Here is a 26,201-nt window from a genome sequence, read left to right as displayed (position 1 = left end):
CATGGCGGCCACTTCCGGGCAATTTCTGACTACAACTCCCAGCAGACGGCGCGGCCTAGCCCGGAACCCGCAGCCTGGCCTGGTGAGGGAGGGGAGAGGGAGGGGGTGGGAGGGGAGGGGGTGGTGCACTGGGGGAGGGGAGTGGAGTGGGAGGGGAGGGAGGGAGTGGGGGTAAGGGAGGGGGGGAGGGGAGGGAGGGGGGGGAGGGGAGGGAGGGAGTGGGAGGGAGAGGGGGAGGGGAGGGAGTGGGAGGGGGAGGTGAGGGGAGGGGAGGGAGGGGGAGGTGAGGGGAGGTAGTGGGAGGGGAAGTGGTGAGGGGAGGGGGAGGGGTGGGAGGGAGGAGGAGGGGAGGGGAGGGGAGGGGAGGGGAGGGGAGGGGAGGGGAGGTGAGGGGGAGGGGAGGTGAGGGGGAGGGGAGGGGAGGGGATGTGAGGGGGAGGGGGGTAGGTGAGGGGAGGGGGTGAGGGGAGGGGAGGGGGGGGAGGGTGAGAGGAGGAGAGGGAGGGAGGTGAGGGAGGTGCGGGAGGGTGAGGATAGGGGAGGGTGGGGGGAGGTGAAGGGAGGGGGGAGGTGAGGGAGTGGGAGGGAGTGGGAGGGGAGGGGGGAGGTGAGGGGAGGGAGGGGGAGGAGGGGTGGGAGGGGAGGGAAGGGACGGGGGAGGTGAGGGAGTGGGAGGGGAGGTGAGGGAAGTTAGGGGAGGGGGAGGAGTGGAGGGGAGGGGAGGTAAGGGAGTGGGAGGGGAGGTAAGGGAGTGGGAGGGAGGTGAGGGAGTGGGAGGGGAGGTGAGGGAGTGGGAGGGGAGGGAGGGAGTGGGAGGGGAGGTGAGGGTGGGGAGGGGAGTGGAGGGTGGGAGGGAGGGGAGGTATGGTAAGCAACATTTCAGGTAAGAATGGTCTCGACTCTGAAACCTCACCTATCCATGTTCTCCACAGATGCTGCCTGACCCGCTGAGTTACTCCAGCACTGTGTGTATAACTTCGGTTTAAACCAGCATTTGCAATTTCTTCCTGCACAGTCTACCTTCTAAGATGATTATTGCCTTTGCTTTGCAGCCCACATACAGGCCAACCTCGAGGATGAACTTGTAAAGGAAGCGTTAAAGACTGTGAGTGTACTTCATTTTTAGCAGCTTGTGCAAAAGTGCAGGGATGGGATTAATGTTTGTGAAGTGGGATTGATGTAGCAGTCGTTGGAGGGACTGGTCAACCTGTGTGCAAATGGTACCTGTGAAGATCTCACGCGGTCACGGGGAGAACGTACAAACTACGTTTAGACAGCACCCGTGGTCGTGATGGAACCCGGGTCCCCGTTGGTGCAAGGCTGTAAAGGGCCCGTGCCACTAAGGCGACTGCCGGTGACTAGGCTGTCGCCGAATGTTCGTCGTGGTGTCGCGGGCGTGACCGTGAGGGACCTTCAATGAATCGTAGCCGATCTCGGCGCGTCGCCGAAACATTTTCCAGGTAGAAATGTCTCGGCCACAGCTGGCTTGTCGCCAGGTATCGTAGCTTATTGCGGGCGCTGTCTGTATCACGCTGTCCCCAGGTTTGCCAGGTTGTCGCAGATGTGTTTAGAAGCACGTAACATTAAATTAAGCAAAGGGATTTGAAGATACCAGTGGTTTTGTTGAACCAATTTATTTACCGTCAGGACATTTGACGGGTAGATTGGAGGCGGCAGTTTGACGGTCAGGTAAGCGTGGGGAATTTCGCGATGTTCCCGAAGACAGTGTCATCTCTTAGCCAGGTGCTAGTTTCACGTAAAAGTGACTTGTATCGATCGACCGGACTGGGCATTGTCGTGGTCGTTGTCGTAGGGTAAAAGAAAATGTCGGCCATCTGCTACGACTTTGACAGTCGCCTTAAATATCGCATAACTGTGACAGGCCCTGAAGGCAGCAACTCTACCACCGCTCCACTGAGGTTAATGTTGTGCGGTTAATGTTCAAGAGCCCGATGGATGTCTGGGAGAAGCTGTTCTTGAAGCTGGGGCGGGTGTGAGAGTGGGTTTAACTGGGCTGTCTTTCTCCACAGGGTGTTGATCTGAGACACTACTCCAAACAGGTGGAAACGGAGCTACAGTATATTGAACATGCCTCCATTAAAGACTGTATCCTTTCCCAAAACAACAATCCCCACCATCTGCCTGTGGCGCACCTCGTTGAGCTGGAAGGGAATTCTGTGCTGGACAGGTACTGACACAGGGCAGGTACATGGACAGGTACTGACACCGAGCAGGTACATGGACAGGTAATGACACAGAGCAGGTACATGGACAGGTACTGACACAGGGCAGGTACATGGACAGGTAATGACACAGGGCAGGTACATGGACAGGTACTGACGCAGGTTGCACCAGCCCCACCTGCTATGAACTGCCCCCCCCAATGCAGCAACTGCCCCGGCCCTCTGTTCTAACGGGGTGGGGGATGTGCTCTTCGCCCTGAGTTCCCACTGCGTTCCTCAGCGTTCACAACAGACATCAAGGAGAGTGAGAACATCGCCAGTCTGCACAACCAGATCACGGCCTGTGACACCATCCTGGAGGTAGGTGGGTGCGGGCACAGCCTGGGGGGGCAGTGCCACAGTCAGACTGGCAGGGTGGTGACCAGGGACTTCACTGGGCTGCTCTTGTACGGAGGTCAATGGTTGTCTCTTGTCACGTACGGTCAATGGTTCTCTCTTGTCACGTACGGTCAATGGTTCTCCCTTGTCATGTATGGAGGTCAATGGTTCTCTTGTCACGTAGTCAATGGTTCTCTCTTGTCACGTATGGAGGTCAATGTTCCCTCTTGACACGTATGGTCAATGGTTCTCCCTTGTCACGTACGGAGGTCAATAGTTGTCTCTTGTCACATACGGTCAATGGTTCTCTCTTGACACCTACGGAGGTCAATGGTTCTCCCTTGTCACGTATGGAGGTCAAGAGTTCTCCCTTGTCACGTATGGAGGTCAATAGTTCTCCCTTGTCACGTACGGAGGTCAATGGTTCTAGACAATAGGTGCAGGAGGAGGCCATTCGACCCTTCGAGCCTGTACGCACCACCATTCAAGGCTGTGCAGGCCAAGTCAGTGGATATTTTGTAAGGCAGAGATAGATTCTTGATTAGTTATGGGGAGAAGGCAGGAGAATGGGGTTAGGAGGGAGAGATAGATCAGCCATCATTGAATGGCGGAGTAGACCTGATGGGCCGAATGGCCTGTCACTTCTGCTCCTATCAATTACCTACATACTAAAACGCTTGTTTGTTTGTTTGTTTGTTCCTGAATTACAACCAAAACGGTACACACATACCCCCTGACTCCGCTGACCTTAAGAGCTCTATCTAGCTCTCTCTTGAATGCATCCAGAGAATTGGCCTCCACTGCCTTCTGAGGCAGAGAATTCCTTCTCCCTTGTCACGTACGGAGGTCAATGGTTCCCTCTTGACACCTACGGAGGTCAATGGTTCTCCCATGTCACGCGTGCAGGTGTACAGTGAAATTTCTTTCTGCAAAGCATTGCCACACCTGAGAAAGGACGTGCTGGCTCTGGAGAGGGTCCAGAGGAGGTTTACAACAACGATCCCAGGAACGAGTGGGTTAAGCTATGACGAGCGTTTGTCGACACTGGGCCTGCACTCGCTGGAGTTCAGAAGAATATGGGGCGGGGGCCTCTTTGAAACGAACTGAACAGTGAAAGACTTGGATAGAGTGGAGGTGCAGAGGATGTTTCCACTAGTGGGAGAGTCCGGGACTAGAGGTGGTAGCCTTGGAATTAAAGGATGTTCTTTTAGCAAGGAGATGAGAAGAGAAAAAATTCTTTCGTCAGAGGGTGGTGAATCAGTGGAATTATTTAGATAGGAAGGGTTTATGGGCCAAATGCTGGCAAATGGGACTAGCCCAGATGGCCAAGTTGGTCAGCGTGGACAAGGTGGGCCGAAGGGTCTGATTCTGTGCAGTACCTCTAGTTCTGTGCTATGACTTGGATGAAGGGATTAAAAGTACCATTAGCAAATATGCAGATGATACAAAACTGGGTGGCAGTGTGAACTGTGAGGAAGATGCTATGAGGTTGCAGGGTGACTTGGACAGGTTGTGTGAGTGGGCGGATGCATGGCAGATGCAGTTTAATGTGGATAAGTGCGAGGTTATCCACTTTGGTGGTAAGAATAGGAAGGCAGATTATTATCTGAATGGTGTCAAGTTAGGAAAAGGGGACGTACAACGAGATCTGGGTGTCATAGTGCATAAGTCACTGAAAGGAAGCATGCAGGTACAGCAGGCAGCGAAGAAAGCCAATGGAATGTTGGCCTTCATAACAAGAGGTGTTGAGTATAGGAGCAAAGAGGTCCTTCTGCAGTTGTACAGGGCCCTAGTGAGACCGCACCTGGAGTACTGTGTGCAGTTTTGGTCTCCAAATTTGGGGAAGGATATTCTTGCTATTGAGGGCGTGCAGCGTAGGTTCACTAGGTTAATTCCCGGAATGGCGGGACTATCATATGTTGAAAGACTGGAGCGACTAGGCTTGTATACACTGGAATTTTGAAGGATGAGAGCAGATCTTATCGAAACGTATAAGATTATTAAGGGGTTGGACACGTTAGAGGCAGGAAACATGTTCCCAATGTTGGGGGAGTCCAGAACCAGGGGCCACAGTTTAGGAATAAGGGGTCGGCCATTTAGAACTGAGATGAGGAAAATCCTTTTCAGTCAGAGAGTTGTGAATCTGTGGAATTCTCTGCCTCAGAAGGCAGTGGAGGCCAATTCTCTGAATGCATTCAAGAGAGAGCTGGATAGAGCTCTTAAGGATAGCGGAGTCAGGGGGTATGGGGAGAAGGCAGGAATGGGGTACTGATTGAGAATGATCAGCCATGATCACATTGCATTCAAGAGAGAGCGAGATAGAGCTCTTAAGGATAGCGGAGTCAGGGGGTATGGGGAGAAGGCAGGAACGGGGTACTGATTGAGAATGATCAGCCATGATCACATTGAATGGCGGTGCTGGCTCGAAGGGCCGAATGGCCTCCTCCTGCACCTATTGTCTATTGTCTAAAACTGAACGGACAGGAGACGTTTAGAGAGAAGCCGGCAAATGCTTCCTTAGTTTAGTTTAGTTTAGATGATTGCCACGTGTACCGAGGTACAGTGAAAAGCTTTTGTTGCGCGCCAACCAGTCAGCGGAAAGACAATGCATGATTACAATCGAGCCGTCCACAGTGTGCAGATACAGGGTAAGGGATAAACGTTTGGTTGAAGGTAAAAGCCAGCAAAGTCCGATCAAGGTTAGTCTGAGGGGTCATCAAAGAGGTAGATAGTAGTTTAGATTTTTGTACATTTTAGATAGTTGTACAGGGCATTGGTGAGACCACACCTGGAGTATTGCGTACAGTTTTGTTCTCCTAATCTGAGGAAAGACATTCTTGCCATAGAGGGCGTACAGAGAAGGTTCACCAGATTGATTCCTGGGATGGCAGGACTTTCATATGAAGAAAGACTGGATAGACTCGGCTTGTACTCGCTGGAATTTAGAAGACTGAGGGGGGATCTTATAGAGACTTACAAAATTCTTAAGGGGTTGGACAGGCTAGATGCAGGAAGATTGTTCCAGATGTTGGGGAAGTCCAGAGCCAGGGGTCACACAGTTTAAGGATAAGGGGGAAGTCTTTTAGGACCGAGATGAGAAAGTTTGTTTTCACACAGAGAGTGGTGTCTATTGTCTCTCTCCCTGTCTCTGTCTCTCTCTCTGTCTCTCTCTCTCTCTCTCTCTCTCTCTCTCTCTCTCTCTCTCTCTCTCTCTCTCTCTGCCCCTCTCTCTCTGACTGTGCCGTGTGCTGTGTGACAGAGGATGGAGCAGATGCTCGGGACTTTCCAGAGTGACCTAAGCAGCATCAGCTGTGAGATCCAGACCCTGCAGGAGCAGTCCATCGCCATGAACATCAAGCTGAAGAACCGCCAGTCAGTGCGCAGCGAGCTCAGCCAGCTGGTGGATGAGCTGATCGTGCCCGCCATCATGATCTCGTGAGTGACCAGGCCCAGTGCCACCCACTGCCCACCCACACGCACCCACCCACCCCTGACTGACCCACCCCCGGCCCACCCACACCACACCCCGATTCCAACATCATGATCTCGTGAGTGACCGGGCCCAGTGCCACCCACCACCCACGAACCCACGCACCCACCCACCCGCACCCACCCACACACCCACCCACCCACCCACACACCCACCCACCCACACACCCACCCAGCCGCACCCACCCACCCACACACCCACACACACCCACCCACCCACACACCCACACACACCCACCCACCCACACCACACCCACCCACCCACACACACCCACCCACACACACCCACCCACCCACACACACCCACCCACCCACCCTGCACCCACCCACCCACACCCACCCACCCACCCACCCGCACCCACCCACCCTGCACCCACCCACCCACACACACCCACCCAGCCGCACCCACCCACCCTGCACCCGGACCACCCCACACCCACCCACCCACCCACCCACCCTGCACCCGGACCACCCCACACCCACCCACCCACCCACACACCCGCACCCACCCACCCACCCACACACACCCAGCCGCACCCACCCACCCTGCACCCGGACCACCCCACACCCACCCCCGGCCCACCCACACCACACCCACCCCCGACTCCAACATCATGATCTCGTGAGTGACCGGGCCCAGTGCCACCCACCGCCCACCCACCCTGCACCCACTCACCCAGACCCACCCCACACCCACCCCTGCCCACCCACCCCACACACACCCACACCCGACTCCAACATCATGATCTCGTGAGTGACCGGGCCCAGTGCCACCCACCGCCCACCCACCCTGCACCAACCCACCCAGACCCACCCACCCCACACCCACACCCGACTCCAACATCATGATCTCGTGAGTAACCGGGCCCAGTGCCACCTTCTGCCCACCTCCAACCCATCCCTGACCACCCACCCTGGTGCCTGCCCATCTCCTGGTGCCACGCCCATCTCCTGGTGCCATGCCCATCTCCAGGCACTGCCTGCCCATCTCTCACCCCCTCCCTGCATGTTTACGTTGCAGTACCATTATGGACACCCCAGTCACTGAGCAGCAGTTTCTGGAGCAACAACAACAACAAGAGCAACAACAAGATTAACTACGTCAAGGAGCAGTCCTTCAAGGAGACCCTGGCCTGTGCTGACATGCAAGACATCCTGGACCGCCTCAAAATCAAGGTACGGCCTTCGGCAAAGGTGGCGCAGCGGGTAGTGCGGCACGTCTACACCTGCCACCTATTTGGTTTAGTTTAGTTTAGAGATACAGCGCGGAAACAGGCCCTTCGGCCCACCGGGTCCGCGCCAACCAGCGATCCCCGCACACATTAACACGATCCTACGCCCACTAGGGACTGCTGGAGTAACTCAGCGGGATGGGGTATGTTGTAGTGTAGATGGGGTATGTTGGTCGGTGTGGTCAGGTGGGACTAGTGTAGATGGGGCATGTTGGTCGGTGTGGGCAGGTGGGACTAGTGTAGATGGGGCATGTTGGTCGGTGTGGGCAGGTGGGACTTGTGTAGATGGGGCATGTTGGTCGGTGTGGGCAGGTGGGACTAGTGTAGATAGGGCATGTTGGTCGGTGTGGGCAGGTGGGACTAGTGTAGATGGGGCGTGTGGGCGGGTGGGACCAGTGTAGATGGGGCATGTTGGCCGGTGTGGGCAGGAGGGACTAGTGTAGATGGGGCATGTTGGCCGGTGTGGGCAGGTGGGACCAGTGTAGATGGGGCATGTTGGTCGGTGTGGGCAGGTGGGACTAGTGTAGATGGGGCATGTTGGTCGGTGTGGGCAGGTGGGACTAGTGTAGATGGGGCATGTTGGTCGGTGTGGGCAGGTGGGACTAGTGTATATGGGGCATGTTGGCCAGTCTGGGCGGGTGGGACTAGTGTAGATGGGGCATGTTGGTCGGTGTGGGAGGGTGGGACCAGTGTAGATGGGGCATGTTGGTCGGTGTGGGCAGGTGGGACTAGTGTAGATGGGGCATGTTGGTAAGTGTGGGCGGGTGGGACCAGTGTAGATGGGGCATGATGGTCGGTGTGCGCAGGTGGGACCAGTGTAGATGGGGCATGTTGGTCGGTGTGGGCAGGTGGGACTAGTGTAGATGGGGCATGTTGGTCGGTGTGGGCGGGTGGGACCAGTGTAGATGGGGCATGTTGGTCGGTGTGGGCCGGTGGGACAAGTGTAGATGGGGCATGTTGGTCGGTGTGGGCAGGTGGGACTAGTGTAGATGGGGCATGTTGGCCGGTGTGGGCAGGTGGGACTAGTGTAGATGGGGCATGTTGGTCGGTGTGGGCGGGTGGGACTAGTGTAGATGGGGCATGTTGGTCGGTGTGGCCCGGTGGGACTAGTGTAGATGGGGCATGTTGGTCGGTGTGGGCAGGTGGGACTTGTGTAGATGGGGCATGTTGGTCGGTGTGGGCAGGTGGGACTAGTGTAGATAGGGCATGTTGGTCGGTGTGGGCAGGTGGGACTAGTGTAGATGGGGCGTGTGGGCGGGTGGGACCAGTGTAGATGGGGCATGTTGGTCGGTGTGGGAGGGTGGGACCAGTGTAGATGGGGCATGTTGGTCGGTGTGGGCAGGTGGGACTAGTGTAGATGGGGCATGTTGGTAAGTGTGGGCGGGTGGGACCAGTGTAGATGGGGCATGTTGGTCGGTGTGGGCAGGTGGGACCAGTGTAGATGGGGCATGTTGGTCGGTGTGGGCAGGTGGGACTAGTGTAGATGGGGCATGTTGGTCGGTGTGGGCGGGTGGGACCAGTGTAGATGGGGCATGTTGGTCGGTGTGGGCCGTTGGGACTAGTGTAGATGGGGCAAGTTGGTCGGTGTGGGCAGGTGGGACTAGTGTAGATGGGGCATGTTGGCCGGTGTGGGCAGGTGGGACTAGTGTAGATGGGGCATGTTGGTCGGTGTGGGCGGGTGGGACTAGTGTAGATGGGGCATGTTGGTCGGTGTGGCCCGGTGGGACTAGTGTAGATGGGGCATGTTGGTCGGTGTGGGCAGGTGGGACTAGTGTAGATGGGGCATGTTGGTCGGTGTGGGCCGGTGGGACTAGTGTAGATGGGGCATGTTGGTCGGTGTGGGCAGGTGGGACTAGTGTATATGGGGCATGTTGATCGGTGTGGGCAGGTGGGACTAGTGTAGATGGGGCGTGTGGGCGGGTTGGACCAGTGCAGATGGGGCATGTTGGCCGGTGTGGGCAGGAGGGACTAGTGTAGATGGGGCATGTTGGCCGGTGTGGGCAGGTGGGACTAGTGTAGATGGGGCATGTTGGTCGGTGTGGGCAGGTGGGACTAGTGTATATGGGGCATGTTGGTCGGTGTGGGCAGGTGGGACTAGTGTAGATGGGGCATGTTGGCCGGTGTGGGCAGGTGGGACAAGTGTAGATGGGGCATGTTGGTCGGTGTGGGCGGGTGGGACTAGTGTAGATTGGGCATGTTGGTCGGTGTGGGCGGTTGGGACCAGTGTAGATGGGGCATGTTGGTCGGTGTGGGCAGGTGGGACTAGTGTAGATGGGGCATGTTAGTCGGTATGGGCGGGTGGGACCAGTGTAGATGGGGCATGTTGGTCCGTGTATGCGGGTGGGACCAGCGTAGATGGGGCATGTTGGTCGTTGTGGGCCGGTGGGACTAGTGTAGATGGGGCATGTTGGTCGGTGTGGGCAGGTGGGACTAGTGTAGATGGGGCATGTTGGTCGGTGTGGGCAGGTGGGACTAGTGTAGATGGGGCATTTTGGTCGGTGTGGGCAGGTGGGACCAGTGTAGATGGGGCATGTTGGTCGGTGTGGGCAGGTGGGACCAGTGTAGATGGGGCATGTTGGTCGGTGTGGGCAGGTGGGACCAGTGTAGATGGGGCATGTTGGTCGGTGTGAGCAGGTGGGACCAGTGTAGATGGGGCATGTTGGCCGGTGTGGGCAGGTGGGACTAGTGTAGATGGGGCATGTTGGCCGGTGTGGGCGGGTGGGACTAGTGTAGATGGGGCATGTTGGTCGGTGTGGGCCAGTGGGACTAGTGTAGATGGGGCATGTAGGCCGGTGTGGGCCGGTGGGACTAGTGTAGATAGGGCATGTTGGCCGGTGTGGGCAGGTGGGACTAGTGTAGATGGGGCATGTTGGTCGGTGTGCGCAGGTGGGACTAGTGTAGATGGGGCATGTTGATCGGGGTGGGACTAGTGTAGATGGGGCATGTTGGTCGGTGTGGGCAGGTGGGTCTAGTGTAGATGGGGCATGTTGGTCGGTGTGGGCGGGTGGGACTAGTGTAGATGGGGCATGTTGGTCGGTGTGGGCGGGTGGGACTAGTGTAGATGGGGCATGTTGGTCGGTGTGGGTAGGTGGGACCAGTGGGTATTCTCTCCACCTCTTGCTATTAAAAGATATTATATAAATTAAAGCTCGTAGATTTTTGAGTTTGATTATGCATGTGTGACTCTCTCTCTCTCCCCCTCCTCTCTCTCTCCCCCTCCTCTCTCCCCCTCCTCTCTCTCTCCTCTCTCTCCCTCCCTCCCTCTCTCCCTCCCTCCCTCCCTCTCTCTCCCAAACAAAAAACTACGAGCTTTAATTTATAAAATATCTTTTTAATAACAAGATTAAATAGCTCTCACCCTTCTCTATCCCCTCCTCTCTCTCGCCCTACTCTCTCCCCCTCCTCTCCCTCTCTCTCCCTTAATATCTCCCCCTCCTCTCTCTCCCCTTCCCTCTCTCTCTCCCCGTCCTCTCTCTCCCCTTCCTGTCTCTCTCTACACCTCTTGTTATTAAAAGATAGACAATAGACAATAGGTGCAGGAGTAGGCCATTCAGCCCTTCGAGCCAGCACCGCCATTCAATGCGATCATGGCTGATCACTCTCAATCAGTACCCCGTTCCTGCCTTCTCCCCATACCCCCTCACTCCGCTATCCTTAAGAGCTCTATCCAGCTCTCTCTTGAAAGCATCCAACGAACTGGCCTCCACTGCCTTCTGAGGCAGAGAATTCCACACCTTCACCACTCTCTGACTGAAAAAGTTCTTCCTCATCTCCGTTCTAAATGGCCTACCCCTTATTCTTAAACTGTGGCCCCTTGTTCTGGACTCCCCCAACATTGGGAACATGTTTCCTGCCTCTAATGTGTCCAATCCCCTAATTATCTTATATGTTTCAATAAGATCCCCCCTCATCCTTCTAAATTCCAGTGTATGCAAGCCCAATCGCTCCAGCCTTTCAACATACGACAGTCCCGCCATTCCGGGAATTAACCTAGTGAACCTACGCTGCATGCCCTCCATAGCAAGAATATCCTTCCTCAAATTTGGAGACCAAAACTGCACACAGTACTCCAGGTGCGGTCTCACCAGGGCCCGGTACAACTGTAGAAGGACCTCTTTGCTCCTATACTCAACTCCTCTTGTTACGAAGGCCAACATTCCATTGGCTTTCTTCACTGCCTGCTGTACCTGCATGCTTCCTTTCATTGACTGATGCACTAGGACACCCAGATCTCGTTAAACTCCCCCTCCTCCTAAATTGACACCATTCAGATAATAATCTGCCTTTCTATTCTTACTTCCAAAGTGAATAACCTCACACTTATCTACATTCAACTGCATCTGCCATGTATCCGCCCACTCACACAACCTGTCCAAATCATCCTGCAGCCTTATTGCATCTTCCTCACAATTCACACTACCCCCCAGCTTAGTATCATCTGCAAATTTGCTAATGGTACTTTTAATCCCTTCGTCTAAGTCATTAATGTATATCGTAAATAGCTGGGGTCCCAGCACCGAACCTTGCGGTACCCCACTGGTCACTGCCTGCCATTCCGAAAGGGCCCCATTTATCCCCACTCTTTGCTTTCTGTCTGTCAACCAATTTTCTATCCATGTCAGTACCCTACCCCCAATACCATGTGCCCTAATTTTGCCCACTAATCTCCTATGTGGGACCTTGTCGAAGGCTTTCTGAAAGTCGAGGTACACCACATCCACTGACTCTCCCCTGTCAATTTTCCTAGTTACATCCTCAAAAAATTCCAGTAGATTTGTGAAGCATGATTTCCCCTTCGTAAATCCATGCTGACTCGGAATGATCCCGTTACTGCTATCCAAATGCTCAGCAATTTCGTCTTTTATAATTGACTCCAGCATCTTCCCCACCACTGATGTCAGACTAACTGGTCTATAATTACCCGTTTTCTCTCTCCCTCCTTTCTTAAAAAGTGGGATAACATTTGCTATCCTCCAATCCACAGGAACTGATCCTGAATCTATAGAACATTGAAAAATGATCTCCAATGCTTCCACTATTTCTAGAGCCACCTCCTTAAGTACCCTGGGATGCAGACCATCAGGCCCTGGGGATTTATCAGCCTTCAGTCCCATCAGTCTACCCAAAACCATTTCCTGCCTAATGTGGATTTCCTTCAGTTCCTCCATCACCCTAGGTTCTCCGGCCCCTAGAACATTTGGGAGATTGTGTGTATCTTCCTCAGTGAAGACAGATCCAAAGTAACGGTTTAACTCGTCTGCCATTTCTTTGTTCCCCATAATAAATTCCCCTGTTTCTGTCTTCAAGGGACCCACATTTGCCTTGACTATTTTTTTCCTCTTCACGTACCTAAAAAAACTTTTGCTATCCTCCTTTATATTATTGGCTAGTTTACCCTCGTACCTCATCTTTTCTCCCCGTATTGCCTTTTTAGTTAACTTTTGTTGCTCTTTAAAAGAGTCCCAATCCTCTGTCTTCCCACTCTTCTTTGCTATGTTATACTTCCTCTCCTTAATTTTTATGCTGTCCCTGACTTCCCTTGTCAGCCACAGGTGTCTCTTACTCACCTTAGAGTCTTTCCACCTCTTTGGAATAAATTGATCCTGCAACCTCTGCATTATTCCCAGGAATACCTGCCATTGCTGTTCTACCATCTTCCCTGCTAGGGCCTCCTTCCAGTCAATTTTGGCCAGCTCCTGCCTCATGCCTCTGTAATCCCCTTTGCTATACTGTAATACCGACACTTCTGATGTTCGCTTCTGCCTTTCCATTTGCAGAGTAAAACTTATCATGTTGTGATCACTGCCTCCTAATGGCTCTTTTACCTCTAGTCCCCTTATCAGATCAGGATCATTACACAACACTAAATCCAGAATTGCCTTCTCCCTGGTAGGCTCCAGTACAAGCTGTTCTAAGAATCCATCTCGAAGGCACTCTACAAACTCTCTTTCCTGGGGTCCATTTCCAACCTGACTTTCCCAGTCTACCTGCATGTTGAAATCTCCCATAACCACCGTAGCATTACATTTTTGACACGCCAATTTTATCTCCTGATTCAACTTGCACCCTATGTCGAGGCTACTGTTTGGGGGCCTATAGATAACTCCCATTAGGGTCTTTTTACCCTTACAATTTCTCATTTCTATCCACACTGATTCAACATCTCCTGATTCTATGTCACCCCTTGCAAGGGAATGAATATCATTCCTTACCATCAGAGCAACCCCACCCCCTCTGCCCACCTGTCTGTCTTTTCTATACGTTGTGTACCCCTGAAAATTCAGTTCCCAGCCCTGGTCCTCTTGTAGCCATGTCTCAGTGATCCCTACAACATCATACTTGCCCATGACTAACTGAGCCTCAAGCTCATCCACTTTATTTTTTATACTACGCGCATTTAAGTACAACACTTTAACTTCTGTATTCACCTCCCCTCTCACATCGGTCACTATTGGCCCTGCCCTTAATTTCTTTTCCCCTCTAGAACTTCTGTTCCCATTCTTCCGAGAGTCTTTTGCAATATCTCCTGTATTCCCTTTTTTTACCTCATCTTCATATTCACAATTTGTCAACCCCTCCCCCCCACTACTTAGTTTAAAGCCACAGGTGTCACACTAGCAAACCTGCCTGCCAGAATGTTTGCCAGAAGATATTTTATAATTTAAAGCTCGTAGCTTTTTGAATTTGTTTGTGCATGCGTGACTATCTCCCCCTCCTCTCTCTCCCCCTCCTCTCTCTCCCCCTCCTCTCTCTCCCCCTCCTCTCTCTCCCCCTCCTCTCTCTCCCCCTCCTCTCTCTCCCCCTCCTCTCTCTCCCCCTCCTCTCTCTCCCCCTCCTCTCTCTCCCCCTCCTCTCTCTCCCCCTCCTCTCTCTCCCCCTCCTCTCTCTCCCCTCCTATCTCTCCTCTCCTCTCTCTCCCCCTCCTCTCCCTCTCCCCTCCTCTCTCTCCCCCTCCTCTCTCTCTCCCTCCTGTCTCTCTCCTTCCCTCTCTCTGCCCCCTTCCCTCTCTCTCTCTCTCCCCTTCCCTCTTTCCCTCCACCTCTTGCTATTAAAAGATGTTTTATAAATTAAAGCTCGATACTTTTTGAGTTTGTTTGTGTGTGTGAATCTCCCCATCTCTCCCCCCCTCCTCCTCTCTCTCCCCTCCTCTCTCCCCCCTTCCCTCTCTCTCTCTCCACCTCTTGCTATTAAAAGACATTTTATAAAGTAAAGCTCGTGGGGTTTTTGAGTTTGTTTGTGCGTGCGTGACTCTCTCTCTCCCCCTCCTCTCTCTCTCTCTCTCCCCCTCCTCCCTCTTCCCTCCTCTCTCCCCCCCTCCTCCCTCTCCCCCTTCTCTCTCTCCCCTTCCCTGTCTGTCTCTCCACCTCTTGCTATTAAAAGATATTTTATAAATTAAAGATGGTAGCTTTTTGATAAATTTATAACTTAAAGCTCTTAGCTTTTTGATAAATTTATAAATTAAAGCTCGTAGCTTTTTGATTAATTTATAAATTAAAGCTCGTAGCTTTTTGATTAATATATAAATTAAAGCTCGTAGCTTTTTGAGTTTGTTTGTGCGTGTGTCAATCTCTCTCTCCCCCTCTCTCTCCCCCTCTCTCTCCTCCTCCTCTCTTCCCCTCCTCTTTCTCTCTCCTCTCTCTCTCTTCCTCCCTCCCTCCCTCTCTTTCTCTCCCCTTCCCTCTCTATCTCTCCACCTCTTGCTGTTAAAAGATATTTTATAAATTAAAGCTCCTAGCTTTTTGAGTTTGTTTGTGCGTGTGTGACTATCTCCCCCTCCTCTCTCCCCTTCCCTCTCTCTCTCCCCCTCCTCTCTCTCCCCTTCCCTCTTTCTCTCTCCACCTCTTGCTATTAAAGATATTTTATAAATTGAAGCTCGTAGCTTTTTGATAAATTTATAAATTAAAGCTCGTAGAGTTTTGATAAATTTATAAATTAAAGCTCGTAGCTTTTTGAGTTTGTTTGTGCATGTGTGAATCTCTCTCTCCCCCTCCTCTCTCTCCCCTTCCCTCTCTCTCTCCCCTTCCCTCTCTCTCTCCCCCTCCTCTCCCCTTCCCTCTCCCTCTCCCCCTCCTCTCCCCTTCCCTCTCTCTCTCCCCCTCCTCTCTCCCTCCCTCCTCCCTCTCTCCCTCTCTCCCTCCCTCCCTCCCTCCCTCTCTCAAACTCTCCAACACTATCTCCACTTTATTCCAGTGCTCCAGGCACCTAACAGAGCTACACAATAGAGGCAATGATCACATTGGTGTAACCAGACATGAAGGCAGCTTCGGCCCTTGTTTTACATTCGTACCTCCAACCATGTACACAATAGAGGCAATGATCACAGCTTGAAACAATCCACATCCCCTGTAGTCAGGTATCTTTGCAAACAACATCCCTGTCTGCCCTTTGCCTTTTGCAGTATATTCCTTTGTCCACATTTCCTTCAGTCACGGCCTCCCATCATCTTTTGCCCCCATGTGCCTCCAAGAATGTGTACTGCAAAAGGCAAGGGGCAGACAGCCAAGCTGTTTGTAAAGTTACATGAGGACAGGGAATGTGGCCAGTTTGCAATCTGTGACAATGGCTGAAGCTGCCTTCATCTAAAGGTTCCCCCCAATGTGATAATTGCCTCTGTTGTGGAGCTCCCTTGGGTGCCTTGAGCACTGAAACCTGTGCAGAGAGTTTAGCTCAGATAGCTAACTTGGAACAGGTTTATCCCGTATAAGGTAAAGGCATCTGTTTGTGGAATTTGTGTGTGTCACCTCACCTTCTCAATAAAAAAAGAAGCCGTGTGCTGCTAATTGCAGAATTGGGAGCTCAGAACGGCCAAGTCTGGCATCGAACCTGTAACCTCTGCCAACTCCAGCCAGTGGGTAAGCTTCTTGTGTTTTAAATCCATTACTGTGTTGTCTATTTTTTGTGTTAATTGAATTGAATGTAGTTTAGTTGAACACCATTCAAATCAATTTAATTCAGTTCAGCTTTATTTAATTTAATGTAGTTTAGTTAGAGAGAGGAGAGGAGAGGGAGAAGAGAGGGGAGAGAAGAGAGGGAGAGAGGGAGAGAGGGAGAGAGGGAGAGAGGGAGAGAGGGAGAGAGAAAAAGTGTGAGAGAAAAAGTGTGAGAGAAAAAGTGTGAGAGAGAGAGAGAGAGAGAGAGAGCACAAACAAACTCAAAAAGCTACGAGCTTTAATTTATAAATAGTTTAAAATAGTTCACTTTAGTTCCGTGCAATGTAGTGTCCAGAACAAGGGGCCACAGTTTAAGAATAAGGGGTCGGCCATTTAGAACGGAGATGAGGAAGAACTTTTTCAGTCAGAGACTGGTGAAGGTGTGGAATTCTCTGCCTCAGAAGGCAGTGGAGGCCAGTTCGTTGGATGCTTTCAAGAGAGAGCTGGATAGAGCTCTTAAGGATAGCGGAGTGAGGGGGTATGGGGAGAAGGCAGGAACGGGGTACTGATTGAGAATGATCAGCCATCATCACATTGAATGGCGGTGCTGGCTCGAAGGGCTGAATGGCCTCCTCCTGCACCTATTGTCTATTTCTATTGTTCACTAAACCTCATGATAATCAGATTGAATGATTGATTCTCTCTCATACACACACACTCTCTCTCTCTTGCTCTCTATCTTCCCACCCCTCCGAAACTGTTAATATTAAAATGGAGAATCTCTGCATTTGTTAGAGAGAGAGAGAGAGAGACTCCAAATAAGGGATTCTGTGTTAATTTGGAAATGAATATCTGCATTGAATGTGTAACCTCTGGAAATGTCGGATGGAGTTGTTGAAAAGAAAATGTTTTTAAAATATTTATTACTTGAAAAAAGTATTTTTTGATATTAAAAAAAAACTTATCCGTTTTATTGCTGATGGGATAAAGAATAAACAAGTGTTGTGTTTTATCAAAAATATTTTATCAAAAATATTTCTTTATGTAGGATTCCTAACTTTATCTAATACAATCTGCATTTTGGATATGTGGCAACTTAAATAAATATTTATTTATGTAGGATTCCTAACTTTAACTAATACAATCTTCATTTTGGAATATGCAGCAACTTAAATAAATATTTATTTATGTAGGATTCATAACTTTGTCTAATACAATCTGCATTTTGGAATATGTGGGAACTTAAATAAATATTTATTGATGTAGGATTCCTAACTTTAACTAATACAATCTGCATTTTGGAATATGTGGGAACTTAAATCAATATTTATTTATGTAGGATTCATAACTTTATCTAATACAATCTGCATTTTGGAATATGTGGGAACTTAAATAAATATTTATTGATGTAGGATTCCTAACTTTAACTAATACAATCTGCATTTTGGAATATGTGGGAACTTAAATCAATATTTATTTATGTAGGATTCATAACTTTATCTAATACAATCTGCATTTTGGAATATGTGGGAACTTAAATAAATACTTATTTATGTAGGATTCCTAACTTGAACTAATACAATCTGAATTTTGGAATATGTGGGAACTTAAATAAATACTTATTTATGTAGGATTCATAACTTTATCTAAGAGAATCTGCATTTTGGAATATGTGGGAACTTAAATAAATACTTATTTATGTAGGATTCATAACTTTATCTAAGAGAATCTTCATTTTGGAATATGTGGCAACTTAAACACCTGCCAGTCTGGGCTCAGGCTGATCTGCAGGGTGGCAAATGGTCACGGTGTTCCTTCAAATTGATACCTTGCAGAATGATTTTGCAAACTGACTCTGAGTGCCTTATCAAAAATATTTATTTATGTAGGATTCATAACTTTAACTAATACAATCTGCATTTTGGAATATGCAGCAACTTAAATAAATATAGGGAGTCAGAGATTTGTCAGTATTGCTCAGCCCTTGTCTGCAGAACTACACGGGCTTTCCCTTTGAATGGTGCCTGCCAGTCTGGGCTCAGGGTGATCTGCAGGATGGCAAATGGTCCAGGTGTTCCCCATGTTCCTTCAAATTGATACCTTGTCCCAGAATGATTTTGCAAACTGACTCTGAGTGCATCGTTCCTATTGGGTTTTTGCAGCACAGTGCATTGAGCTGTCCTTTGTATTATTGGTTCAGGGAGTTGCCTGTTATGTCTGTTTCGTCCCTCAGGTTGGAGGGGGCAGATAAAAGAGATGGTGATCACAAGCTTGGTGCTAGATCCTCATGGGAACGGCTGGAGTGTCTACTAGACTGGGGGCTAAGCTGAGAAAGGTGCAGCTATCACAGCTACAAGAACAGGTAAGAGAGAGACTCCAAATAAGGGATTCTGTGTAAATCTGGAAATGAATATCTGCATTGAATGTGTAACCTCTGGAAATGTCGGATGGAGTTGTTGAAAAGAAAATATTTTAAAAATGTTTATTACTTGTAAAAAGTATTTTTTGATATTGAAAAAAAACTTGCCTGTTTTATTGCTGATGTGATAAAGAATAAACAAGTCTTGTGTTTTATCAAAAAAATTTAATCAAATATATTTATTTATGTATGATTCCTAACTTTATCTAATACAATCAGCATTTTGGAATATGCAGCAACTTAAATAAATACTTATTTATGTAGGATTCCTAACTTTATCTAATACAATCTGCATTTTGGAATGTCGGATGGAGTTGTTGAAAAGAAAATGTTTTTAAAATATTTATTATTTGAAAAAAGTATTTTTTGATATTTAAAAGAAAACTTGCCTGTTTCATTGCTGATGGGATAAAGAATAAACAAGTCTTGTGCTTTATCAAAAATATTTTATCAAAAATATTTATTTATGTAGGATTCCTAACTTGAACTAATACAATCTGCATTTTGGAATATGCAGCAACTTAAATAAATATTTATTTATGTAGGATTCCTAACTTTAACTAATACAATCTGCATTTTGGAATATGTGGGAACTTAAACAAATATTTATTTATGTAGGATTGCTAACTTTAACTAATACAATCTGCATTTTGGAATATGTGGGAACTTAAACAAATATTTATTTATGTAGGGTTGCTAACTTTATCTAATACAATCTGCATTTTGTTGAAAAGAAAATGTTTTTTAAATACTTATTACTTGAAAAAAGTATTTTTTGATATTAAAACAAAACTTGCTCGTTTTATTGCTGATGGGATAAAGAATAAATAAGTTATGTTTTATCAAAAATATTTTTTAATGTAGGATTCAAAAACTATCTAATACAATCTGCATTTTGGAATACTTAAACAACTTAAATAAATATTCATTTATGTAGGATTCCTAACTTTAACTAATCCAATCTGCATTTTGGAATATGCAGCAACATAAATAAATATTTATTTATATAGGATTCAAAAACTTTATCTAATACAATCTGCATTTTGGAATACTTAAACAACTTAAATAAATATAGGGAGTCAGGGATTTGTCAGTATTGCTCAGCCCTTGTCTGCAGAACTACACAGGCTTTCCCTTTGATTGACACCTGCCAGTCTGGGCTCGGGCTGATCTGCAGGATGGCAAATGGTCCAGGTGTTCCTTCAAATTGATACCTTGCAGAATGATTTTGCAAACTGACTCTGAGTGCATCGTTCCTATTGGGTTTTTGCAGCACAGTGCATTGAGCTGTCCTTTGTATTATTGGTTCAGGGAGATGCCTGTTATGTCTGTTTCGTCCCTCAGGTTGGAGGGGGCAGATAAAAGAGATGGTGATCACAAGCTTGGTGCTAGATCCTCATGGGAACGGCTGGAGTGTCTACTAGACTGGGGGCTAAGCTGAGAAAGGTGCAGCTATCACAGCTACAAGAACAGGTAAGAGAGAGAGACTCCAAATAAGGGATTCTGTGTAAATCTGGAAATGAATATCTGCATTGAATGTGTAACCTCTGGAAATGTCGGATGGAGTTGAAAAGAAAATGTTTTTTAAAAATTTATTACTTGAAAAAATATTTATTGATATATTTTTTAAAGTTGCCTGTTTTATTGCTGATGGGATAAAGAATAAACAAGTCTTGTGTTTTATCAAAAATATTTTATCAAAAATATTCATTTATGTATGATTCATAACTTGAACTAATACAATCAGCATTTTGGAATATGCAGCAACTTATATAAATATTTATTTATGTAGGATTCCTAACTTTTTTTAAATTTTAATTTTATTTAAATTTTAACAAAACAAATACATGTATGAACTCATAGTACGCGATGGTACCTACATTATAAATTCGATTATACATTTAAATTCGATTATACCTGTATTGTTCTGTATTATCTCCCCACCCACAACCCCCCTCCCCCCACCCCCCAGTTAGAAAAAAGAGGAAAAAAGAGAAGTAGAAAGATAAAGAAATATAAAAATTTAAAAGGAAAGAAAGAAAGAAAGAAGAAAGAAGGGAAAGAAACCTGGAGACAAGAAGGAAACACTTCCGGCTAATTTCTTATTAAATTCTTTTTAGGGATATCAAAACAATCCTGAAATTAAATATTTCCAATTCTTAATCCTAGTTTTAAAGTGAATAGGTTCCAAAGTTTCAAAAATAAATCATATTTATTTCTCAGATTATAAGTAGCTTTTTCTAATGGGATACAACTACACATTTCTGCATAGCATCTTGCAATTCTTATTTCATTGTGATCTTTCCAAGTGACCGCCACACATTTTTTTGCTATTCCTATTGCTATTTTGAGGAATCTTTCCTGATATTTATCTAAAATGAACCTTGGTAATATTCCTTTAGTATCTCCCAATAAAAACAACCTTGAATCCAATGGTATGGTCTTATTCATCAATTGTTCCAAAAAGTTTTTTAGGTCTTTCCAAAAAGGAGTTACCTTAGGACATGCCCATGTGGAGTGTAAAAAAGTACCCACATCTTGGTTGCATCTAAAACAAATTTCAGGTAAATTTGGATTTAAATTGTTTAATTTTTTCGGAGTTAAATATAGTTGATGTAAAAAATTGTATTGTACTAAACTATATCTCACATTAATAGTATTTTTCATACTTTCTAAACACAATCTTTCCCAACTTGGTTCATCAATGCTAATATTCAGATCTGTTTCCCATCTTTGTCTTGATTTTTGAATTCCTGTCTTTGGACTAGATTTTTGTAACAATTTATACATTAATTTTTTTAGTTCCCTTGCCCTGAATCAGGGATTCAATTCCTTTAATTTGAAATAAAAACATTGAATTACCTAACTTTTCCCTTAAATAAGATTGTAATTGATAATAGAAAAAAATACTATTCCCTGGAATTTGATATTTATTTCTCAATTGAGAAAATGTCAAAAAATTATTCCCTTCGTAGCAATCTCCTATATGTTTAATACCATTCTGTTCCCGGACTTGTAATATCTAATTATTCCAAGCAAACGGCAGTAATCTATTTTTTACTAATGGAGTTTTAGCTGTTAAAAGAAATCTTTTATCATTAGCTTTAACTGTTTTCAACAATATATTAATTAACTGTTTTAGTAAAGGTGACTCTTTATCCTTAACTAATAGCTTCGCTTCCCATTTATAGATAAATTCTTCTGGGCATAGTTCTTTTATTTTATCCATTTCAATTTTAACCCATGCTGTTTTTCCACCCTCTTGATAAAAGCATGAATAAAACTCATTTGTGCTGCCAGATAGTAATTTTTAAAATTTGGTAATTGCAATTCACCTAATTAAATTTCCATGTTAATTTTTCCATAGACACTCTTGGCATTTTACCTTTCCAAAGAAAATTCCTCACAATTTTGTTCAATCCCTGAAAAAAATTATTTGGCAAAGGTATAGGCAATGTTGAAAATAAATACTGTATCCTCGGGAAAATATTCTCGTTAATACAGTTCACTCTCCCTATCAATGTAATTGGAAGATTCGTCCATTTCTTCAAGTCCTCATCTATTTTTTAAATTAGTGGTTTATAATTTAATTTGTACAAATTATTTAACTTATTATCTACTTTAACTCCTAAGTACTTAATGCCTTCTTTTTGCCATTTAAACTGACTTTCTCTTTTACATTGATCATAATTGCCTTCAAATTTGCAGATGATACTAAGCTGGGGGGTAGTGTGAATTGTGAGGAAGATGCAATAAGGCTGCAGGGTGACTTGGACAGGTTGTGTGAGTGGGCGGATACATGGCAGATGCAGTTTAATGTAGATAAGTGTGAGGTTATTCACTTTGGAAGTAAGAATAGAAAGGCAGATTATTATCTGAATGGTGTCAAGTTAGGAAGAGGGGATGTTCAACGAGATCTGGGTGTCCTAGTGCATCAGTCACTGAAAGGAAGCATGCAGGTACAGCAGGCAGTGAAGAAAGCCAATGGAATGTTGGCCTTCGTAACAAGAGGAGTTGAGTATAGGAGCAAAGAGGTCCTTCTACAGTTGTACCGGGGCCCTGGTGAGACCGCACCTGGAGTACTGTGTGCAGTTTTGGTCTCCAAATTTGAGGAAGGATATTCTTGCTATTGAGGGCGTGCAGCGTAGGTTCACTAGGTTGATTCCCGGAATGGCGGGACTGTCGTATGTTGAAAGGCTGGAGCAATTAGACTTGTATACACTGGAATTTAGAAGGATGAGGGGGGATCTTATTGAAACGTATAAGATAATTAGGGGATTGGACACATTAGAGGCAGGAAACATGTTCCCAATGTTGGGGGAGTCCAGAACAAGGGGCCACAGTTTAAGAATAAGGGGTAGGCCATTTAGAACGGAGATGAGGAAGAACTTTTTCAGTCAGAGAGTGGTGAAGGTGCGGAATTCTCTGCCTCAGAAGGCAGTGGAGGCCAGTTCGTTGGATGCTTTCAAGAGAGAGCTGGATAGAGCTCTTAAGGATAGCGGAGTGAGGGGGTACGGGGAGAAGGCAGGAACGGGGTACTGATTGAGAGTGATCAGCCATGATCGCATTGAATGGCGGTGCTGGCTCGAAGGGCTGAATGGCCTACTCCTGCACCTATTGTCTATTGTCTAAAAAGAGGCATTATTTCAGTTTTATCTTTATTAATTTTGTATCCTGATACTTTCCCGTATTCTTCCAGTCTGAAATATAATTTTCTTAAGGATTCCAATGGTCTAGTAAGACAAATTAAAACATCATTTGCAAATAAAGTAATTTTGTGATTTTCCTGATTAACTTTAAATCCTTCAATGTGTAAATCTGATCTTATTAGTTCTGCCAGAGGTTCAATAACCAATACAAATAAAGCTGGTGACAAGGGACATCCCTGTCTACTAGATCTTTCCAAATTAAATGATTGAGAAGATTGGCCATTTGTCACCACTTTGGCTTTAGGTTGTTTATAAAGGACTTTTACCCAGTTAATGAAACCATTTCCCAATCCATACTTCTCTAATACTTTAAATAAAAAATCCCATTCTAACCTGTCAAACGCCTTTTCAGCATCTAAAGCAACTACTACACTTAATTCCTTTCTTTTCTGTGCTAAATGTAAAATACTTATAAATCTTGCTACATTATCAGATAATCTTTTTTTGACAAATCCAGTTTGGTCCTCTTTAACCAGCTTAGGTAAAAATTCTGCCAATCTCCTTGCCAAAAGCTTAGCAACTATTTAATAATCTACATTCAACAATGATATTGGTCTATAAGAAGATGCTTTTACAGGGTCTTTCCCTTTTTTTGGAATTACGGTTATAATTGCCATTGAGAAGGATTCTGGTAATGTAGAAGTTTTTTCCGCTTGATGTATCACTTCCATAAATACTGGTAACAACAAATCTTTAATTTTTTTATAGAACTCAGGTGGGAAACCATCTTCCCCTGGTGATTTATTACTTGGTAAAGAATGTAATACTTCCTCCACTTCTCTCAAAGTAAATGAGGCATTTAGTCCCATCTGCTCCTCATTAGAGATTGTTGGTAATTGTATCTTGGATAAAAAAATTATTTATCTTAATTTCATCCTTTTCAGATTCAGAATGATACAGATTAGTGTAGAATTGCTTAAATACCTCATTGATTTCTCCAGGTTTATAAGTAATAATGTTTTGATCTGTTCTAATTAAATTTATTGTTCTTAATATTTGTTCTTCTTTCAGTTGCCATGCCAATACCTTGTGCGCTCTTTCTCCTAATTCATAATACCTTTGGTTAGTTCGTAATATTAGTTTTTCTGTTCTGTAAGTATGTAAAGTATTGTATTGAATTTTTTTATTTCCAAGTTGTATTTTTTTCGTATCTGAAGAAGCTTTCTGTAAGACTTTTTCTAGTACGGTGATTACTTTTTCTAGTCTTTCAGATTCCTTCCTATAGTCTTTCTTTATCTTAGATGAGTAGCTTATAATTTGGCCTCTCAAATAAGCCATTGCATCCCATACAATAAATTTATCATTAACTGAATTTAAATTTGTTTCCAAAAATAATCCAATTTGTCCTCGAATAAAATCACAAAAGTCTTGCCTATTCAATAGTAAAGAGTTGAGTCTCCATCTATACACTGACTGTTCTTTATCTGGCATCGTAATATTCATTAATAATGGCGAATGATCCGATAAAAATCTAGCCTTATAATCTATTTGTATTATTCTACCCCTTAATTGAGCTGAAATCAAAAATAGATCTATTCTAGAATATGTATCATGTCTATTGGAATAAAAGGAGTAGTCTCTTTCCCTAGGATGGCTTTTCCTCCAAACATCTATTAAATTTAGATCTTCCATTAAGTTCAAGGTTATCTTCACTGCTCTTGTCATTGTCCTTGATGATCTATCCATTACTGGATCTAAACAAAAATTAAAATCTCCTCCTATCAATATATTTTCATGTGCTTCCGCTAGATTTAAAAAGGTATCCTGCACAAACTTCTCATCTGTATTTGGTGCATATATATTCATTAAAGTCCACAATTGTGAGAAAATTTGACAATGTACCATTATAAATCTACCTACTGGGTCACTTACAATATTTTGTATCTTAATTGGTAGCGTTTTCTTAAATAAGATAGCAACCCCTCTCGCTTTTGAATTAAAAGAAGATGCTACCATACTTCCTACCCAATCTCTCTTTAACTTTTGATGTTCTTTTTCCGTTAGATGTGTTTCTTGTAAAAAAGCTATATCCACTTCCAATTTTTTCATCTGTGTTAAAATTCTCTTCCTTTTTATCGGTCCATTTAACCCATTCACATTATAACTTAAAAATTTAATGTTTTATCCATTCATTCCTTTTTTTCTTCTTCTTCTTTACCTTGATACCTCTTCCGATATTTACATTGCGCCGTATTTCAGTGTGCTCCCTTCCATGGTCCAGGTACAAAAACAGAAAAGAAAAAAGAAAGATAGAAAAGTAAGCCCTCCCTCTAATGTTGTTAATAAATAAGAGATTAACAACATTACCCCCCTCTATTATACGAGGTGTGGTCCACACCACACTTGTGCCCATGATTTATGGTGGAGCATCCATATTCTCCAACCCCCCCGATATATCAAGTACTTCTGAAAATTAACAATCCTTAATCCAATTAGTCCCCTCGATAGTATACAGATCTTATTAATAGAATACATTAGGAAGTGGGTTACAACCATTAATTATCTTATCTTGGTTTTATATTCTTAATTCTTGTCAACTTTGAGCAAAGATTCAAACACGGTGTCAAATATATTAAAATTGTTGACACTGATAATAGAGTTAATAATCATTCCTTAAGTCTTCTTGAGCTTTTCTCCATGGCAATTCTTCAGCAAAATCTTGTGCTTGGACAAAGTCTTTCAAAAAATTATTTTCTCCAGGGTTGATCGTAATCTTCAAAGTAGCCGGGTGCAATAAAGTGAACATAACCTTTCTTCCATAAAATATTTTTTGCATTATTAAATTCTCTTTTTCTGCTCAACAAGGCATTACTGATGTCTGGGTAGAAATTTATTTTAGTACCTTCATGCTCTATTGGTTTCCCCGCTCTTATGTTATCCCCGACTGACTTCAGAACCAATTCTCGATCTTGGTATCTTAG

The 26,201-nt window shown here is 45.7% G+C and overlaps 1 protein-coding gene and 1 pseudogene across 3 annotated transcripts in view; one reads left to right on the top strand and one right to left on the bottom strand.

The window, feature by feature from the left end:
* Nucleotides 1-26,201, bottom strand: part of LOC144605580 (polymeric immunoglobulin receptor-like) — a 161,049-nt gene that overhangs the window by 35,872 nt on the left and 98,976 nt on the right. The gene's annotated exons all lie outside the window — the stretch shown is intronic.
* On the top strand, nt 2-18,516 carry LOC144605522 (vacuolar protein sorting-associated protein 52 homolog; annotated as a pseudogene). Its single transcript, XR_013548861.1, has 8 exons — nt 2-77; nt 1,053-1,105; nt 2,031-2,106; nt 2,476-2,543; nt 5,821-5,996; nt 7,072-7,226; nt 16,069-16,134; nt 18,386-18,516. The product of XR_013548861.1 is annotated as a vacuolar protein sorting-associated protein 52 homolog (transcript).

Source organism: Rhinoraja longicauda, chromosome 24 (assembly GCF_053455715.1).
Source record: "Rhinoraja longicauda isolate Sanriku21f chromosome 24, sRhiLon1.1, whole genome shotgun sequence".
NCBI classification, from domain to species: domain Eukaryota; kingdom Metazoa; phylum Chordata; class Chondrichthyes; order Rajiformes; family Arhynchobatidae; genus Rhinoraja; species Rhinoraja longicauda.
Note: the sequence above shows the minus strand (reverse complement) of the source record. Positions and strands in the feature narration are given on the sequence as shown.